The sequence below is a fragment of the Schistocerca piceifrons genome, unplaced genomic scaffold (genome assembly GCF_021461385.2).
Source record: "Schistocerca piceifrons isolate TAMUIC-IGC-003096 unplaced genomic scaffold, iqSchPice1.1 HiC_scaffold_1260, whole genome shotgun sequence".
NCBI lineage: Eukaryota > Metazoa > Arthropoda > Insecta > Orthoptera > Acrididae > Schistocerca > Schistocerca piceifrons.
In genome coordinates this window covers 1-19,033 of record NW_025727081.1, presented here as the reverse complement: position 1 = coordinate 19,033, position 19,033 = coordinate 1, and the positions used below count along the sequence as shown (strand labels likewise).

Here is a 19,033-nt window from a genome sequence, read left to right as displayed (position 1 = left end):
CGCACCGCGACACAGGAAGAATGCAGCGCAATGCGGTGGTGGTGTAACGGTCAGCATGGTTTCTTCCCAAGCAGTTAATCCGGGTTCGATTCCTGGCGACCGCAGGAGGATTTGTCATTTTTGCGTAGCGCAATAGTATGTGTTCAAGACCATTCGATCCTCGAAATTGCCACGTGTCGCGGCACAGGTAGTATCTCCTCGTCTCCTGCCTCGTTCCAGCTAAGTGGATTGATTTCACTTCATCGTGTGTCGACTTGGCCCGACTTTGCTCGACTGCCGCTCGCTGCCGCTCGGCGGTGGGGCCGATATGACAGGAGAAGTACGACAATCGGCTGCGAGAAATAAGGTAATCAAGAGTACTTTTCCTTTTCAATACGAAAAGCTAAACTTTCATTTACAAATTTCGGAAATCTCACTGCTTCGCCACAGTCTTATCTACACATTTGAGAAATTATCTGTTGATTCGTACGGTTCTGTTATTGCCAAAGTCGTTCTTGCACTTTCCTTGCGCTCTTTTTGCAAACAGCCTAGTTAAATTTTGGATCATATGTTCGTTAATGTAATTTAAATTGCTTAGGGAGGCATCATAGCACGTCAACACTGTAGCACAAGAGGAGGAGGGGGGGGGGGGGGGGTTGAAATGAAAGGGTCCAATAGCACGCACAGTTCCCGGACGATCACCCATCCACTCACTAACCACGCAAACGTCTGCTTAACTTCATTAATCGAAAGTGAGCTGGCCGTTGGCAACCCCTTAGCGAAACGTTCAGACTTCTAGCTGGATGTGCACATCATTTAGAATCTGCCTGGCAGAGTCTCGCAGGAGACAGCATTTCCTATTAGGGGAGAAAATGGAATGGCCCGTGGAGGGATGGAACCCATGACCTACGCGTTACTAGCACGACGCTATAGCCCACTGAGCTAACGGGCAATGCAACACTGTCGCATCAGCAGTCCAAAACCGCAAAACCGTCTCCTCTCCCTTCAAAACGGCCCCGCCATTAACGTGAGGATGTATCTCTTTTTCTTGACTTTCTCTCACCTTATACCTGGAACCCAGAGCAGCAGCTCCACGAAGACGAAAAACGGCCGTGAGAAGTTTTCTCATCTCAGCCCCGAAAATTCACGTTCAGGTACCGGGAATCGAACCCGGGCCTCCTGGGTGAAAGCCAGGTATCCTAGCCACTAAACCATACCGGACATACCTCAACGATCCACTACGTGTGTATGCGTCCAGAAATACTTCTCCTCCACGCAACTTTAGGGCCGAATCTGGCGCCAACGCTGAACTCTGTCCGCCACCACGATCCCGCTTACTCACTCCCAAAGCGCGCAAGTCATACTAGGCAAACATCGCTTTCAGTCTCGAGTGCAACTAGCAAAACTGTAATTAGTAATAACTGGAAACAAACACACGTTGACGCAAAGTAGCCTAGGTGGTAATAAACGGCAAATACGGCCTTACCTCGCAAAAGCTATGCTGTGCCTTTCACCGTCGTGGAGAGAAAATGAGATGGCTGAGTTGAGGATAGAACGTACGCCCTTAAGATAATGACACGCGCAGCCCACTGCGCCACCGAGGCATACAGGAATACTCGCCACCGCAGCCTCACTAAGAAGTTCTAATTTCAGAATTGTTTTCCCACCATGCCGTGCATGAAATGGTCGATTTCTCGGCGGATGGAAACAAACACACGTTGACGCAAAGTAGCCTAGGTGGTAATAAACGGCAAATACGGCCTTACCTCGCAAAAGCTATGCTGTGCCTTTCACCGTCGTGGAGAGAAAATGAGATGGCTGAGTTGAGGATAGAACGTACGCCCTTAAGATAATGACACGCGCAGCCCACTGCGCCACCGAGGCATACAGGAATACTCGCCACCGCAGCCTCACTAAGAAGTTCTAATTTCAGAATTGTTTTCCCACCATGCCGTGCATGAAATGGTCGATTTCTCGGCGGAAGTCAATGCTGCGTCTAGTTACAGTGCATCGCCCTGGAAGCACGTGGCACCGCGTTCCGATGTGCTGGAGGGCAGAGGGCCTGCAGCAGGGTCGCTTGAGCCTCTGGTGGCAGCAGGGGCGGCAACGCACCGCGACACAGGAAGAATGCAGCGCAATGCGGTGGTGGTGTAACGGTCAGCATGGTTTCTTCCCAAGCAGTTAATCCGGGTTCGATTCCTGGCGACCGCAGGAGGATTTGTCATTTTTGCGTAGCGCAATAGTATGTGTTCAAGACCATTCGATCCTCGAAATTGCCACGTGTCGCGGCACAGGTAGTATCTCCTCGTCTCCTGCCTCGTTCCAGCTAAGTGGATTGATTTCACTTCATCGTGTGTCGACTTGGCCCGACTTTGCTCGACTGCCGCTCGCTGCCGCTCGGCGGTGGGGCCGATATGACAGGAGAAGTACGACAATCGGCTGCGAGAAATAAGGTAATCAAGAGTACTTTTCCTTTTCAATACGAAAAGCTAAACTTTCATTTACAAATTTCGGAAATCTCACTGCTTCGCCACAGTCTTATCTACACATTTGAGAAATTATCTGTTGATTCGTACGGTTCTGTTATTGCCAAAGTCGTTCTTGCACTTTCCTTGCGCTCTTTTTGCAAACAGCCTAGTTAAATTTTGGATCATATGTTCGTTAATGTAATTTAAATTGCTTAGGGAGGCATCATAGCACGTCAACACTGTAGCACAAGAGGAGGAGGGGGGGGGGGGGGTTGAAATGAAAGGGTCCAATAGCACGCACAGTTCCCGGACGATCACCCATCCACTCACTAACCACGCAAACGTCTGCTTAACTTCATTAATCGAAAGTGAGCTGGCCGTTGGCAACCCCTTAGCGAAACGTTCAGACTTCTAGCTGGATGTGCACATCATTTAGAATCTGCCTGGCAGAGTCTCGCAGGAGACAGCATTTCCTATTAGGGGAGAAAATGGAATGGCCCGTGGAGGGATGGAACCCATGACCTACGCGTTACTAGCACGACGCTATAGCCCACTGAGCTAACGGGCAATGCAACACTGTCGCATCAGCAGTCCAAAACCGCAAAACCGTCTCCTCTCCCTTCAAAACGGCCCCGCCATTAACGTGAGGATGTATCTCTTTTTCTTGACTTTCTCTCACCTTATACCTGGAACCCAGAGCAGCAGCTCCACGAAGACGAAAAACGGCCGTGAGAAGTTTTCTCATCTCAGCCCCGAAAATTCACGTTCAGGTACCGGGAATCGAACCCGGGCCTCCTGGGTGAAAGCCAGGTATCCTAGCCACTAAACCATACCGGACATACCTCAACGATCCACTACGTGTGTATGCGTCCAGAAATACTTCTCCTCCACGCAACTTTAGGGCCGAATCTGGCGCCAACGCTGAACTCTGTCCGCCACCACGATCCCGCTTACTCACTCCCAAAGCGCGCAAGTCATACTAGGCAAACATCGCTTTCAGTCTCGAGTGCAACTAGCAAAACTGTAATTAGTAATAACTGGAAACAAACACACGTTGACGCAAAGTAGCCTAGGTGGTAATAAACGGCAAATACGGCCTTACCTCGCAAAAGCTATGCTGTGCCTTTCACCGTCGTGGAGAGAAAATGAGATGGCTGAGTTGAGGATAGAACGTACGCCCTTAAGATAATGACACGCGCAGCCCACTGCGCCACCGAGGCATACAGGAATACTCGCCACCGCAGCCTCACTAAGAAGTTCTAATTTCAGAATTGTTTTCCCACCATGCCGTGCATGAAATGGTCGATTTCTCGGCGGATGGAAACAAACACACGTTGACGCAAAGTAGCCTAGGTGGTAATAAACGGCAAATACGGCCTTACCTCGCAAAAGCTATGCTGTGCCTTTCACCGTCGTGGAGAGAAAATGAGATGGCTGAGTTGAGGATAGAACGTACGCCCTTAAGATAATGACACGCGCAGCCCACTGCGCCACCGAGGCATACAGGAATACTCGCCACCGCAGCCTCACTAAGAAGTTCTAATTTCAGAATTGTTTTCCCACCATGCCGTGCATGAAATGGTCGATTTCTCGGCGGAAGTCAATGCTGCGTCTAGTTACAGTGCATCGCCCTGGAAGCACGTGGCACCGCGTTCCGATGTGCTGGAGGGCAGAGGGCCTGCAGCAGGGTCGCTTGAGCCTCTGGTGGCAGCAGGGGCGGCAACGCACCGCGACACAGGAAGAATGCAGCGCAATGCGGTGGTGGTGTAACGGTCAGCATGGTTTCTTCCCAAGCAGTTAATCCGGGTTCGATTCCTGGCGACCGCAGGAGGATTTGTCATTTTTGCGTAGCGCAATAGTATGTGTTCAAGACCATTCGATCCTCGAAATTGCCACGTGTCGCGGCACAGGTAGTATCTCCTCGTCTCCTGCCTCGTTCCAGCTAAGTGGATTGATTTCACTTCATCGTGTGTCGACTTGGCCCGACTTTGCTCGACTGCCGCTCGCTGCCGCTCGGCGGTGGGGCCGATATGACAGGAGAAGTACGACAATCGGCTGCGAGAAATAAGGTAATCAAGAGTACTTTTCCTTTTCAATACGAAAAGCTAAACTTTCATTTACAAATTTCGGAAATCTCACTGCTTCGCCACAGTGTTATCTACACATTTGAGAAATTATCTGTTGATTCGTACGGTTCTGTTATTGCCAAAGTCGTTCTTGCACTTTCCTTGCGCTCTTTTTGCAAACAGCCTAGTTAAATTTTGGATCATATGTTCGTTAATGTAATTTAAATTGCTTAGGGAGGCATCATAGCACGTCAACACTGTAGCACAAGAGGAGGAGGGGGGGGGGGGTTGAAATGAAAGGGTCCAATAGCACGCACAGTTCCCGGACGATCACCCATCCACTCACTAACCACGCAAACGTCTGCTTAACTTCATTAATCGAAAGTGAGCTGGCCGTTGGCAACCCCTTAGCGAAACGTTCAGACTTCTAGCTGGATGTGCACATCATTTAGAATCTGCCTGGCAGAGTCTCGCAGGAGACAGCATTTCCTATTAGGGGAGAAAATGGAATGGCCCGTGGAGGGATGGAACCCATGACCTACGCGTTACTAGCACGACGCTATAGCCCACTGAGCTAACGGGCAATGCAACACTGTCGCATCAGCAGTCCAAAACCGCAAAACCGTCTCCTCTCCCTTCAAAACGGCCCCGCCATTAACGTGAGGATGTATCTCTTTTTCTTGACTTTCTCTCACCTTATACCTGGAACCCAGAGCAGCAGCTCCACGAAGACGAAAAACGGCCGTGAGAAGTTTTCTCATCTCAGCCCCGAAAATTCACGTTCAGGTACCGGGAATCGAACCCGGGCCTCCTGGGTGAAAGCCAGGTATCCTAGCCACTAAACCATACCGGACATACCTCAACGATCCACTACGTGTGTATGCGTCCAGAAATACTTCTCCTCCACGCAACTTTAGGGCCGAATCTGGCGCCAACGCTGAACTCTGTCCGCCACCACGATCCCGCTTACTCACTCCCAAAGCGCGCAAGTCATACTAGGCAAACATCGCTTTCAGTCTCGAGTGCAACTAGCAAAACTGTAATTAGTAATAACTGGAAACAAACACACGTTGACGCAAAGTAGCCTAGGTGGTAATAAACGGCAAATACGGCCTTACCTCGCAAAAGCTATGCTGTGCCTTTCACCGTCGTGGAGAGAAAATGAGATGGCTGAGTTGAGGATAGAACGTACGCCCTTAAGATAATGACACGCGCAGCCCACTGCGCCACCGAGGCATACAGGAATACTCGCCACCGCAGCCTCACTAAGAAGTTCTAATTTCAGAATTGTTTTCCCACCATGCCGTGAATGAAATGGTCGATTTCTCGGCGGATGGAAACAAACACACGTTGACGCAAAGTAGCCTAGGTGGTAATAAACGGCAAATACGGCCTTACCTCGCAAAAGCTATGCTGTGCCTTTCACCGTCGTGGAGAGAAAATGAGATGGCTGAGTTGAGGATAGAACGTACGCCCTTAAGATAATGACACGCGCAGCCCACTGCGCCACCGAGGCATACAGGAATACTCGCCACCGCAGCCTCACTAAGAAGTTCTAATTTCAGAATTGTTTTCCCACCATGCCGTGCATGAAATGGTCGATTTCTCGGCGGAAGTCAATGCTGCGTCTAGTTACAGTGCATCGCCCTGGAAGCACGTGGCACCGCGTTCCGATGTGCTGGAGGGCAGAGGGCCTGCAGCAGGGTCGCTTGAGCCTCTGGTGGCAGCAGGGGCGGCAACGCACCGCGACACAGGAAGAATGCAGCGCAATGCGGTGGTGGTGTAACGGTCAGCATGGTTTCTTCCCAAGCAGTTAATCCGGGTTCGATTCCTGGCGACCGCAGGAGGATTTGTCATTTTTGCGTAGCGCAATAGTATGTGTTCAAGACCATTCGATCCTCGAAATTGCCACGTGTCGCGGCACAGGTAGTATCTCCTCGTCTCCTGCCTCGTTCCAGCTAAGTGGATTGATTTCACTTCATCGTGTGTCGACTTGGCCCGACTTTGCTCGACTGCCGCTCGCTGCCGCTCGGCGGTGGGGCCGATATGACAGGAGAAGTACGACAATCGGCTGCGAGAAATAAGGTAATCAAGAGTACTTTTCCTTTTCAATACGAAAAGCTAAACTTTCATTTACAAATTTCGGAAATCTCACTGCTTCGCCACAGTGTTATCTACACATTTGAGAAATTATCTGTTGATTCGTACGGTTCTGTTATTGCCAAAGTCGTTCTTGCACTTTCCTTGCGCTCTTTTTGCAAACAGCCTAGTTAAATTTTGGATCATATGTTCGTTAATGTAATTTAAATTGCTTAGGGAGGCATCATAGCACGTCAACACTGTAGCACAAGAGGAGGAGGGGGGGGGGGGTTGAAATGAAAGGGTCCAATAGCACGCACAGTTCCCGGACGATCACCCATCCACTCACTAACCACGCAAACGTCTGCTTAACTTCATTAATCGAAAGTGAGCTGGCCGTTGGCAACCCCTTAGCGAAACGTTCAGACTTCTAGCTGGATGTGCACATCATTTAGAATCTGCCTGGCAGAGTCTCGCAGGAGACAGCATTTCCTATTAGGGGAGAAAATGGAATGGCCCGTGGAGGGATGGAACCCATGACCTACGCGTTACTAGCACGACGCTATAGCCCACTGAGCTAACGGGCAATGCAACACTGTCGCATCAGCAGTCCAAAACCGCAAAACCGTCTCCTCTCCCTTCAAAACGGCCCCGCCATTAACGTGAGGATGTATCTCTTTTTCTTGACTTTCTCTCACCTTATACCTGGAACCCAGAGCAGCAGCTCCACGAAGACGAAAAACGGCCGTGAGAAGTTTTCTCATCTCAGCCCCGAAAATTCACGTTCAGGTACCGGGAATCGAACCCGGGCCTCCTGGGTGAAAGCCAGGTATCCTAGCCACTAAACCATACCGGACATACCTCAACGATCCACTACGTGTGTATGCGTCCAGAAATACTTCTCCTCCACGCAACTTTAGGGCCGAATCTGGCGCCAACGCTGAACTCTGTCCGCCACCACGATCCCGCTTACTCACTCCCAAAGCGCGCAAGTCATACTAGGCAAACATCGCTTTCAGTCTCGAGTGCAACTAGCAAAACTGTAATTAGTAATAACTGGAAACAAACACACGTTGACGCAAAGTAGCCTAGGTGGTAATAAACGGCAAATACGGCCTTACCTCGCAAAAGCTATGCTGTGCCTTTCACCGTCGTGGAGAGAAAATGAGATGGCTGAGTTGAGGATAGAACGTACGCCCTTAAGATAATGACACGCGCAGCCCACTGCGCCACCGAGGCATACAGGAATACTCGCCACCGCAGCCTCACTAAGAAGTTCTAATTTCAGAATTGTTTTCCCACCATGCCGTGCATGAAATGGTCGATTTCTCGGCGGATGGAAACAAACACACGTTGACGCAAAGTAGCCTAGGTGGTAATAAACGGCAAATACGGCCTTACCTCGCAAAAGCTATGCTGTGCCTTTCACCGTCGTGGAGAGAAAATGAGATGGCTGAGTTGAGGATAGAACGTACGCCCTTAAGATAATGACACGCGCAGCCCACTGCGCCACCGAGGCATACAGGAATACTCGCCACCGCAGCCTCACTAAGAAGTTCTAATTTCAGAATTGTTTTCCCACCATGCCGTGCATGAAATGGTCGATTTCTCGGCGGAAGTCAATGCTGCGTCTAGTTACAGTGCATCGCCCTGGAAGCACGTGGCACCGCGTTCCGATGTGCTGGAGGGCAGAGGGCCTGCAGCAGGGTCGCTTGAGCCTCTGGTGGCAGCAGGGGCGGCAACGCACCGCGACACAGGAAGAATGCAGCGCAATGCGGTGGTGGTGTAACGGTCAGCATGGTTTCTTCCCAAGCAGTTAATCCGGGTTCGATTCCTGGCGACCGCAGGAGGATTTGTCATTTTTGCGTAGCGCAATAGTATGTGTTCAAGACCATTCGATCCTCGAAATTGCCACGTGTCGCGGCACAGGTAGTATCTCCTCGTCTCCTGCCTCGTTCCAGCTAAGTGGATTGATTTCACTTCATCGTGTGTCGACTTGGCCCGACTTTGCTCGACTGCCGCTCGCTGCCGCTCGGCGGTGGGGCCGATATGACAGGAGAAGTACGACAATCGGCTGCGAGAAATAAGGTAATCAAGAGTACTTTTCCTTTTCAATACGAAAAGCTAAACTTTCATTTACAAATTTCGGAAATCTCACTGCTTCGCCACAGTCTTATCTACACATTTGAGAAATTATCTGTTGATTCGTACGGTTCTGTTATTGCCAAAGTCGTTCTTGCACTTTCCTTGCGCTCTTTTTGCAAACAGCCTAGTTAAATTTTGGATCATATGTTCGTTAATGTAATTTAAATTGCTTAGGGAGGCATCATAGCACGTCAACACTGTAGCACAAGAGGAGGAGGGGGGGGGGGGGTTGAAATGAAAGGGTCCAATAGCACGCACAGTTCCCGGACGATCACCCATCCACTCACTAACCACGCAAACGTCTGCTTAACTTCATTAATCGAAAGTGAGCTGGCCGTTGGCAACCCCCTTAGCGAAACGTTCAGACTTCTAGCTGGATGTGCACATCATTTAGAATCTGCCTGGCAGAGTCTCGCAGGAGACAGCATTTCCTATTAGGGGAGAAAATGGAATGGCCCGTGGAGGGATGGAACCCATGACCTACGCGTTACTAGCACGACGCTATAGCCCACTGAGCTAACGGGCAATGCAACACTGTCGCATCAGCAGTCCAAAACCGCAAAACCGTCTCCTCTCCCTTCAAAACGGCCCCGCCATTAACGTGAGGATGTATCTCTTTTTCTTGACTTTCTCTCACCTTATACCTGGAACCCAGAGCAGCAGCTCCACGAAGACGAAAAACGGCCGTGAGAAGTTTTCTCATCTCAGCCCCGAAAATTCACGTTCAGGTACCGGGAATCGAACCCGGGCCTCCTGGGTGAAAGCCAGGTATCCTAGCCACTAAACCATACCGGACATACCTCAACGATCCACTACGTGTGTATGCGTCCAGAAATACTTCTCCTCCACGCAACTTTAGGGCCGAATCTGGCGCCAACGCTGAACTCTGTCCGCCACCACGATCCCGCTTACTCACTCCCAAAGCGCGCAAGTCATACTAGGCAAACATCGCTTTCAGTCTCGAGTGCAACTAGCAAAACTGTAATTAGTAATAACTGGAAACAAACACACGTTGACGCAAAGTAGCCTAGGTGGTAATAAACGGCAAATACGGCCTTACCTCGCAAAAGCTATGCTGTGCCTTTCACCGTCGTGGAGAGAAAATGAGATGGCTGAGTTGAGGATAGAACGTACGCCCTTAAGATAATGACACGCGCAGCCCACTGCGCCACCGAGGCATACAGGAATACTCGCCACCGCAGCCTCACTAAGAAGTTCTAATTTCAGAATTGTTTTCCCACCATGCCGTGCATGAAATGGTCGATTTCTCGGCGGATGGAAACAAACACACGTTGACGCAAAGTAGCCTAGGTGGTAATAAACGGCAAATACGGCCTTACCTCGCAAAAGCTATGCTGTGCCTTTCACCGTCGTGGAGAGAAAATGAGATGGCTGAGTTGAGGATAGAACGTACGCCCTTAAGATAATGACACGCGCAGCCCACTGCGCCACCGAGGCATACAGGAATACTCGCCACCGCAGCCTCACTAAGAAGTTCTAATTTCAGAATTGTTTTCCCACCATGCCGTGCATGAAATGGTCGATTTCTCGGCGGATGGAAACAAACACACGTTGACGCAAAGTAGCCTAGGTGGTAATAAACGGCAAATACGGCCTTACCTCGCAAAAGCTATGCTGTGCCTTTCACCGTCGTGGAGAGAAAATGAGATGGCTGAGTTGAGGATAGAACGTACGCCCTTAAGATAATGACACGCGCAGCCCACTGCGCCACCGAGGCATACAGGAATACTCGCCACCGCAGCCTCACTAAGAAGTTCTAATTTCAGAATTGTTTTCCCACCATGCCGTGCATGAAATGGTCGATTTCTCGGCGGAAGTCAATGCTGCGTCTAGTTACAGTGCATCGCCCTGGAAGCACGTGGCACCGCGTTCCGATGTGCTGGAGGGCAGAGGGCCTGCAGCAGGGTCGCTTGAGCCTCTGGTGGCAGCAGGGGCGGCAACGCACCGCGACACAGGAAGAATGCAGCGCAATGCGGTGGTGGTGTAACGGTCAGCATGGTTTCTTCCCAAGCAGTTAATCCGGGTTCGATTCCTGGCGACCGCAGGAGGATTTGTCATTTTTGCGTAGCGCAATAGTATGTGTTCAAGACCATTCGATCCTCGAAATTGCCACGTGTCGCGGCACAGGTAGTATCTCCTCGTCTCCTGCCTCGTTCCAGCTAAGTGGATTGATTTCACTTCATCGTGTGTCGACTTGGCCCGACTTTGCTCGACTGCCGCTCGCTGCCGCTCGGCGGTGGGGCCGATATGACAGGAGAAGTACGACAATCGGCTGCGAGAAATAAGGTAATCAAGAGTACTTTTCCTTTTCAATACGAAAAGCTAAACTTTCATTTACAAATTTCGGAAATCTCACTGCTTCGCCACAGTCTTATCTACACATTTGAGAAATTATCTGTTGATTCGTACGGTTCTGTTATTGCCAAAGTCGTTCTTGCACTTTCCTTGCGCTCTTTTTGCAAACAGCCTAGTTAAATTTTGGATCATATGTTCGTTAACGTAATTTAAATTGCTTAGGGAGGCATCATAGCACGTCAACACTGTAGCACAAGAGGAGGAGGGGGGGGGGTTGAAATGAAAGGGTCCAATAGCACGCACAGTTCCCGGACGATCACCCATCCACTCACTAACCACGCAAACGTCTGCTTAACTTCATTAATCGAAAGTGAGCTGGCCGTTGGCAACCCCTTAGCGAAACGTTCAGACTTCTAGCTGGATGTGCACATCATTTAGAATCTGCCTGGCAGAGTCTCGCAGGAGACAGCATTTCCTATTAGGGGAGAAAATGGAATGGCCCGTGGAGGGATGGAACCCATGACCTACGCGTTACTAGCACGACGCTATAGCCCACTGAGCTAACGGGCAATGCAACACTGTCGCATCAGCAGTCCAAAACCGCAAAACCGTCTCCTCTCCCTTCAAAACGGCCCCGCCATTAACGTGAGGATGTATCTCTTTTTCTTGACTTTCTCTCACCTTATACCTGGAACCCAGAGCAGCAGCTCCACGAAGACGAAAAACGGCCGTGAGAAGTTTTCTCATCTCAGCCCCGAAAATTCACGTTCAGGTACCGGGAATCGAACCCGGGCCTCCTGGTGAAAGCCAGGTATCCTAGCCACTAAACCATACCGGACATACCTCAACGATCCACTACGTGTGTATGCGTCCAGAAATACTTCTCCTCCACGCAACTTTAGGGCCGAATCTGGCGCCAACGCTGAACTCTGTCCGCCACCACGATCCCGCTTACTCACTCCCAAAGCGCGCAAGTCATACTAGGCAAACATCGCTTTCAGTCTCGAGTGCAACTAGCAAAACTGTAATTAGTAATAACTGGAAACAAACACACGTTGACGCAAAGTAGCCTAGGTGGTAATAAACGGCAAATACGGCCTTACCTCGCAAAAGCTATGCTGTGCCTTTCACCGTCGTGGAGAGAAAATGAGATGGCTGAGTTGAGGATAGAACGTACGCCCTTAAGATAATGACACGCGCAGCCCACTGCGCCACCGAGGCATACAGGAATACTCGCCACCGCAGCCTCACTAAGAAGTTCTAATTTCAGAATTGTTTTCCCACCATGCCGTGCATGAAATGGTCGATTTCTCGGCGGATGGAAACAAACACACGTTGACGCAAAGTAGCCTAGGTGGTAATAAACGGCAAATACGGCCTTACCTCGCAAAAGCTATGCTGTGCCTTTCACCGTCGTGGAGAGAAAATGAGATGGCTGAGTTGAGGATAGAACGTACGCCCTTAAGATAATGACACGCGCAGCCCACTGCGCCACCGAGGCATACAGGAATACTCGCCACCGCAGCCTCACTAAGAAGTTCTAATTTCAGAATTGTTTTCCCACCATGCCGTGCATGAAATGGTCGATTTCTCGGCGGATGGAAACAAACACACGTTGACGCAAAGTAGCCTAGGTGGTAATAAACGGCAAATACGGCCTTACCTCGCAAAAGCTATGCTGTGCCTTTCACCGTCGTGGAGAGAAAATGAGATGGCTGAGTTGAGGATAGAACGTACGCCCTTAAGATAATGACACGCGCAGCCCACTGCGCCACCGAGGCATACAGGAATACTCGCCACCGCAGCCTCACTAAGAAGTTCTAATTTCAGAATTGTTTTCCCACCATGCCGTGCATGAAATGGTCGATTTCTCGGCGGAAGTCAATGCTGCGTCTAGTTACAGTGCATCGCCCTGGAAGCACGTGGCACCGCGTTCCGATGTGCTGGAGGGCAGAGGGCCTGCAAGCAGGGTCGCTTGAGCCTCTGGTGGCAGCAGGGGCGGCAACGCACCGCGACACAGGAAGAATGCAGCGCAATGCGGTGGTGGTGTAACGGTCAGCATGGTTTCTTCCCAAGCAGTTAATCCGGGTTCGATTCCTGGCGACCGCAGGAGGATTTGTCATTTTTGCGTAGCGCAATAGTATGTGTTCAAGACCATTCGATCCTCGAAATTGCCACGTGTCGCGGCACAGGTAGTATCTCCTCGTCTCCTGCCTCGTTCCAGCTAAGTGGATTGATTTCACTTCATCGTGTGTCGACTTGGCCCGACTTTGCTCGACTGCCGCTCGCTGCCGCTCGGCGGTGGGGCCGATATGACAGGAGAAGTACGACAATCGGCTGCGAGAAATAAGGTAATCAAGAGTACTTTTCCTTTTCAATACGAAAAGCTAAACTTTCATTTACAAATTTCGGAAATCTCACTGCTTCGCCACAGTCTTATCTACACATTTGAGAAATTATCTGTTGATTCGTACGGTTCTGTTATTGCCAAAGTCGTTCTTGCACTTTCCTTGCGCTCTTTTTGCAAACAGCCTAGTTAAATTTTGGATCATATGTTCGTTAACGTAATTTAAATTGCTTAGGGAGGCATCATAGCACGTCAACACTGTAGCACAAGAGGAGGAGGGGGGGGGGGGGGGGTTGAAATGAAAGGGTCCAATAGCACGCACAGTTCCCGGACGATCACCCATCCACTCACTAACCACGCAAACGTCTGCTTAACTTCATTAATCGAAAGTGAGCTGGCCGTTGGCAACCCCTTAGCGAAACGTTCAGACTTCTAGCTGGATGTGCACATCATTTAGAATCTGCCTGGCAGAGTCTCGCAGGAGACAGCATTTCCTATTAGGGGAGAAAATGGAATGGCCCGTGGAGGGATGGAACCCATGACCTACGCGTTACTAGCACGACGCTATAGCCCACTGAGCTAACGGGCAATGCAACACTGTCGCATCAGCAGTCCAAAACCGCAAAACCGTCTCCTCTCCCTTCAAAACGGCCCCGCCATTAACGTGAGGATGTATCTCTTTTTCTTGACTTTCTCTCACCTTATACCTGGAACCCAGAGCAGCAGCTCCACGAAGACGAAAAACGGCCGTGAGAAGTTTTCTCATCTCAGCCCCGAAAATTCACGTTCAGGTACCGGGAATCGAACCCGGGCCTCCTGGGTGAAAGCCAGGTATCCTAGCCACTAAACCATACCGGACATACCTCAACGATCCACTACGTGTGTATGCGTCCAGAAATACTTCTCCTCCACGCAACTTTAGGGCCGAATCTGGCGCCAACGCTGAACTCTGTCCGCCACCACGATCCCGCTTACTCACTCCCAAAGCGCGCAAGTCATACTAGGCAAACATCGCTTTCAGTCTCGAGTGCAACTAGCAAAACTGTAATTAGTAATAACTGGAAACAAACACACGTTGACGCAAAGTAGCCTAGGTGGTAATAAACGGCAAATACGGCCTTACCTCGCAAAAGCTATGCTGTGCCTTTCACCGTCGTGGAGAGAAAATGAGATGGCTGAGTTGAGGATAGAACGTACGCCCTTAAGATAATGACACGCGCAGCCCACTGCGCCACCGAGGCATACAGGAATACTCGCCACCGCAGCCTCACTAAGAAGTTCTAATTTCAGAATTGTTTTCCCACCATGCCGTGCATGAAATGGTCGATTTCTCGGCGGATGGAAACAAACACACGTTGACGCAAAGTAGCCTAGGTGGTAATAAACGGCAAATACGGCCTTACCTCGCAAAAGCTATGCTGTGCCTTTCACCGTCGTGGAGAGAAAATGAGATGGCTGAGTTGAGGATAGAACGTACGCCCTTAAGATAATGACACGCGCAGCCCACTGCGCCACCGAGGCATACAGGAATACTCGCCACCGCAGCCTCACTAAGAAGTTCTAATTTCAGAATTGTTTTCCCACCATGCCGTGCATGAAATGGTCGATTTCTCGGCGGAAGTCAATGCTGCGTCTAGTTACAGTGCATCGCCCTGGAAGCACGTGGCACCGCGTTCCGATGTGCTGGAGGGCAGAGGGCCTGCAGCAGGGTCGCTTGAGCCTCTGGTGGCAGCAGGGGCGGCAACGCACCGCGACACAGGAAGAATGCAGCGCAATGCGGTGGTGGTGTAACGGTCAGCATGGTTTCTTCCCAAGCAGTTAATCCGGGTTCGATTCCTGGCGACCGCAGGAGGATTTGTCATTTTTGCGTAGCGCAATAGTATGTGTTCAAGACCATTCGATCCTCGAAATTGCCACGTGTCGCGGCACAGGTAGTATCTCCTCGTCTCCTGCCTCGTTCCAGCTAAGTGGATTGATTTCACTTCATCGTGTGTCGACTTGGCCCGACTTTGCTCGACTGCCGCTCGCTGCCGCTCGGCGGTGGGGCCGATATGACAGGAGAAGTACGACAATCGGCTGCGAGAAATAAGGTAATCAAGAGTACTTTTCCTTTTCAATACGAAAAGCTAAACTTTCATTTACAAATTTCGGAAATCTCACTGCTTCGCCACAGTCTTATCTACACATTTGAGAAATTATCTGTTGATTCGTACGGTTCTGTTATTGCCAAAGTCGTTCTTGCACTTTCCTTGCGCTCTTTTTGCAAACAGCCTAGTTAAATTTTGGATCATATGTTCGTTAATGTAATTTAAATTGCTTAGGGAGGCATCATAGCACGTCAACACTGTAGCACAAGAGGAGGAGGGGGGGGGGGGGGTTGAAATGAAAGGGTCCAATAGCACGCACAGTTCCCGGACGATCACCCATCCACTCACTAACCACGCAAACGTCTGCTTAACTTCATTAATCGAAAGTGAGCTGGCCGTTGGCAACCCCTTAGCGAAACGTTCAGACTTCTAGCTGGATGTGCACATCATTTAGAATCTGCCTGGCAGAGTCTCGCAGGAGACAGCATTTCCTATTAGGGGAGAAAATGGAATGGCCCGTGGAGGGATGGAACCCATGACCTACGCGTTACTAGCACGACGCTATAGCCCACTGAGCTAACGGGCAATGCAACACTGTCGCATCAGCAGTCCAAAACCGCAAAACCGTCTCCTCTCCCTTCAAAACGGCCCCGCCATTAACGTGAGGATGTATCTCTTTTTCTTGACTTTCTCTCACCTTATACCTGGAACCCAGAGCAGCAGCTCCACGAAGACGAAAAACGGCCGTGAGAAGTTTTCTCATCTCAGCCCCGAAAATTCACGTTCAGGTACCGGGAATCGAACCCGGGCCTCCTGGGTGAAAGCCAGGTATCCTAGCCACTAAACCATACCGGACATACCTCAACGATCCACTACGTGTGTATGCGTCCAGAAATACTTCTCCTCCACGCAACTTTAGGGCCGAATCTGGCGCCAACGCTGAACTCTGTCCGCCACCACGATCCCGCTTACTCACTCCCAAAGCGCGCAAGTCATACTAGGCAAACATCGCTTTCAGTCTCGAGTGCAACTAGCAAAACTGTAATTAGTAATAACTGGAAACAAACACACGTTGACGCAAAGTAGCCTAGGTGGTAATAAACGGCAAATACGGCCTTACCTCGCAAAAGCTATGCTGTGCCTTTCACCGTCGTGGAGAGAAAATGAGATGGCTGAGTTGAGGATAGAACGTACGCCCTTAAGATAATGACACGCGCAGCCCACTGCGCCACCGAGGCATACAGGAATACTCGCCACCGCAGCCTCACTAAGAAGTTCTAATTTCAGAATTGTTTTCCCACCATGCCGTGCATGAAATGGTCGATTTCTCGGCGGATGGAAACAAACACACGTTGACGCAAAGTAGCCTAGGTGGTAATAAACGGCAAATACGGCCTTACCTCGCAAAAGCTATGCTGTGCCTTTCACCGTCGTGGAGAGAAAATGAGATGGCTGAGTTGAGGATAGAACGTACGCCCTTAAGATAATGACACGCGCAGCCCACTGCGCCACCGAGGCATACAGGAATACTCGCCACCGCAGCCTCACTAAGAAGTTCTAATTTCAGAATTGTTTTCCCACCATGCCGTGCATGAAATGGTCGATTTCTCGGCGGATGGAAACAAACACACGTTGACGCAAAGTAGCCTAGGTGGTAATAAACGGCAAATACGGCCTTACCTCGCAAAAGCTATGCTGTGCCTTTCACCGTCGTGGAGAGAAAATGAGATGGCTGAGTTGAGGATAGAACGTACGCCCTTAAGATAATGACACGCGCAGCCCACTGCGCCACCGAGGCATACAGGAATACTCGCCACCGCAGCCTCACTAAGAAGTTCTAATTTCAGAATTGTTTTCCCACCATGCCGTGCATGAAATGGTCGATTTCTCGGCGGAAGTCAATGCTGCGTCTAGTTACAGTGCATCGCCCTGGAAGCACGTGGCACCGCGTTCCGATGTGCTGGAGGGCAGAGGGCCTGCAGCAGGGTCGCTTGAGCCTCTGGTGGCAGCAGGGGCGGCAACGCACCGCGACACAGGAAGAATGCAGCGCAATGCGGTGGTGGTGTGTAACGGTCAGCATGGTTTCTTCCCAAGCAGTTAATCCGGGTTCGATTCCTGGCGACCGCAGGAGGATTTGTCATTTTGCGTAGCGCAATAGTATGTGTTCAAGACCATTCGATCCTCGAAATTGCCACGTGTCGCGGCACAGGTAGTATCTCCTCGTCTCCTGCCTCGTTCCAGCTAAGTGGATTGATTTCACTTCATCGTGTGTCGACTTGGCCCGACTTTGCTCGACTGCCGCTCGCTGCCGCTCGGCGGTGGGGCCGATATGACAGGAGAAGTACGACAATCGGCTGCGAGAAATAAGGTAATCAAGAGTACTTTTCCTTTTCAATACGAAAAGCTAAACTTTCATTTACAAATTTCGGAAATCTCACTGCTTCGCCACAGTCTTATCTACACATTTGAGAAATTATCTGTTGATTCGTACGGTTCTGTTATTGCCAAAGTCGTTCTTGCACTTTCCTTGCGCTCTTTTTGCAAACAGCCTAGTTAAATTTTGGATCATATGTTCGTTAACGTAATTTAAATTGCTTAGGGAGGCATCATAGCACGTCAACACTGTAGCACAAGAGGAGGAGGGGGGGGGTTGAAATGAAAGGGTCCAATAGCACGCACAGTTCCCGGACGATCACCCATCCACTCACTAACCACGCAAACGTCTGCTTAACTTCATTAATCGAAAGTGAGCTGGCCGTTGGCAACCCCTTAGCGAAACGTTCAGACTTCTAGCTGGATGTGCACATCATTTAGAATCTGCCTGGCAGAGTCTCGCAGGAGACAGCATTTCCTATTAGGGGAGAAAATGGAATGGCCCGTGGAGGGATGGAACCCATGACCTACGCGTTACTAGCACGACGCTATAGCCCACTGAGCTAACGGGCAATGCAACACTGTCGCATCAGCAGTCCAAAACCGCAAAACCGTCTCCTCTCCCTTCAAAACGGCCCCGCCATTAACGTGAGGATGTATCTCTTTTTCTTGACTTTCTCTCACCTTATACCTGGAACCCAGAGCAGCAGCTCCACGAAGACGAAAAACGGCCGTGAGAAGTTTTCTCATCTCAGCCCCGAAAATTCACGTTCAGGTACCGGGAATCGAACCCGGGCCTCCTGGGTGAAAGCCAGGTATCCTAGCCACTAAACCATACCGGACATACCTCAACGATCCACTACGTGTGTATGCGTCCAGAAATACTTCTCCTCCACGCAACTTTAGGGCCGAATCTGGCGCCAACGCTGAACTCTGTCCGCCACCACGATCCCGCTTACTCACTCCCAAAGCGCGCAAGTCATACTAGGCAAACATCGCTTTCAGTCTCGAGTGCAACTAGCAAAACTGTAATTAGTAATAACTGGAAACAAACACACGTTGACGCAAAGTAGCCTAGGTGGTAATAAACGGCAAATACGGCCTTACCTCGCAAAAGCTATGCTGTGCCTTTCACCGTCGTGGAGAGAAAATGAGATGGCTGAGTTGAGGATA

General features: G+C 50.3%; 8 non-coding genes across 8 annotated transcripts; all 8 read right to left on the bottom strand.

The window, feature by feature from the left end:
• Window positions 1–1,128: 1,128 nt before the first annotated feature.
• Trnae-uuc lies at window positions 1,129–1,200 on the bottom strand. Its single transcript has one exon. It is a non-coding gene; the product is annotated as a tRNA-Glu (tRNA).
• Window positions 1,201–3,212: 2,012 nt separating this feature from the next.
• On the bottom strand, window positions 3,213–3,284 carry Trnae-uuc. The gene has a single exon. It is a non-coding gene; the product is annotated as a tRNA-Glu (tRNA).
• A 2,010-nt stretch (window positions 3,285–5,294) lies between these two features.
• Trnae-uuc lies at window positions 5,295–5,366 on the bottom strand. Its single transcript has one exon. It is a non-coding gene; the product is annotated as a tRNA-Glu (tRNA).
• Window positions 5,367–7,376: 2,010 nt separating this feature from the next.
• Window positions 7,377–7,448, bottom strand: Trnae-uuc. The gene has a single exon. It is a non-coding gene; the product is annotated as a tRNA-Glu (tRNA).
• Window positions 7,449–9,460: 2,012 nt separating this feature from the next.
• Trnae-uuc lies at window positions 9,461–9,532 on the bottom strand. The gene has a single exon. It is a non-coding gene; the product is annotated as a tRNA-Glu (tRNA).
• A 4,654-nt stretch (window positions 9,533–14,186) lies between these two features.
• Trnae-uuc lies at window positions 14,187–14,258 on the bottom strand. Its single transcript has one exon. It is a non-coding gene; the product is annotated as a tRNA-Glu (tRNA).
• Window positions 14,259–16,270: 2,012 nt separating this feature from the next.
• On the bottom strand, window positions 16,271–16,342 carry Trnae-uuc. The gene has a single exon. It is a non-coding gene; the product is annotated as a tRNA-Glu (tRNA).
• Window positions 16,343–18,630: 2,288 nt separating this feature from the next.
• On the bottom strand, window positions 18,631–18,702 carry Trnae-uuc. Its single transcript has one exon. It is a non-coding gene; the product is annotated as a tRNA-Glu (tRNA).
• Between the last annotated feature and the right edge of the window lie 331 nt (window positions 18,703–19,033).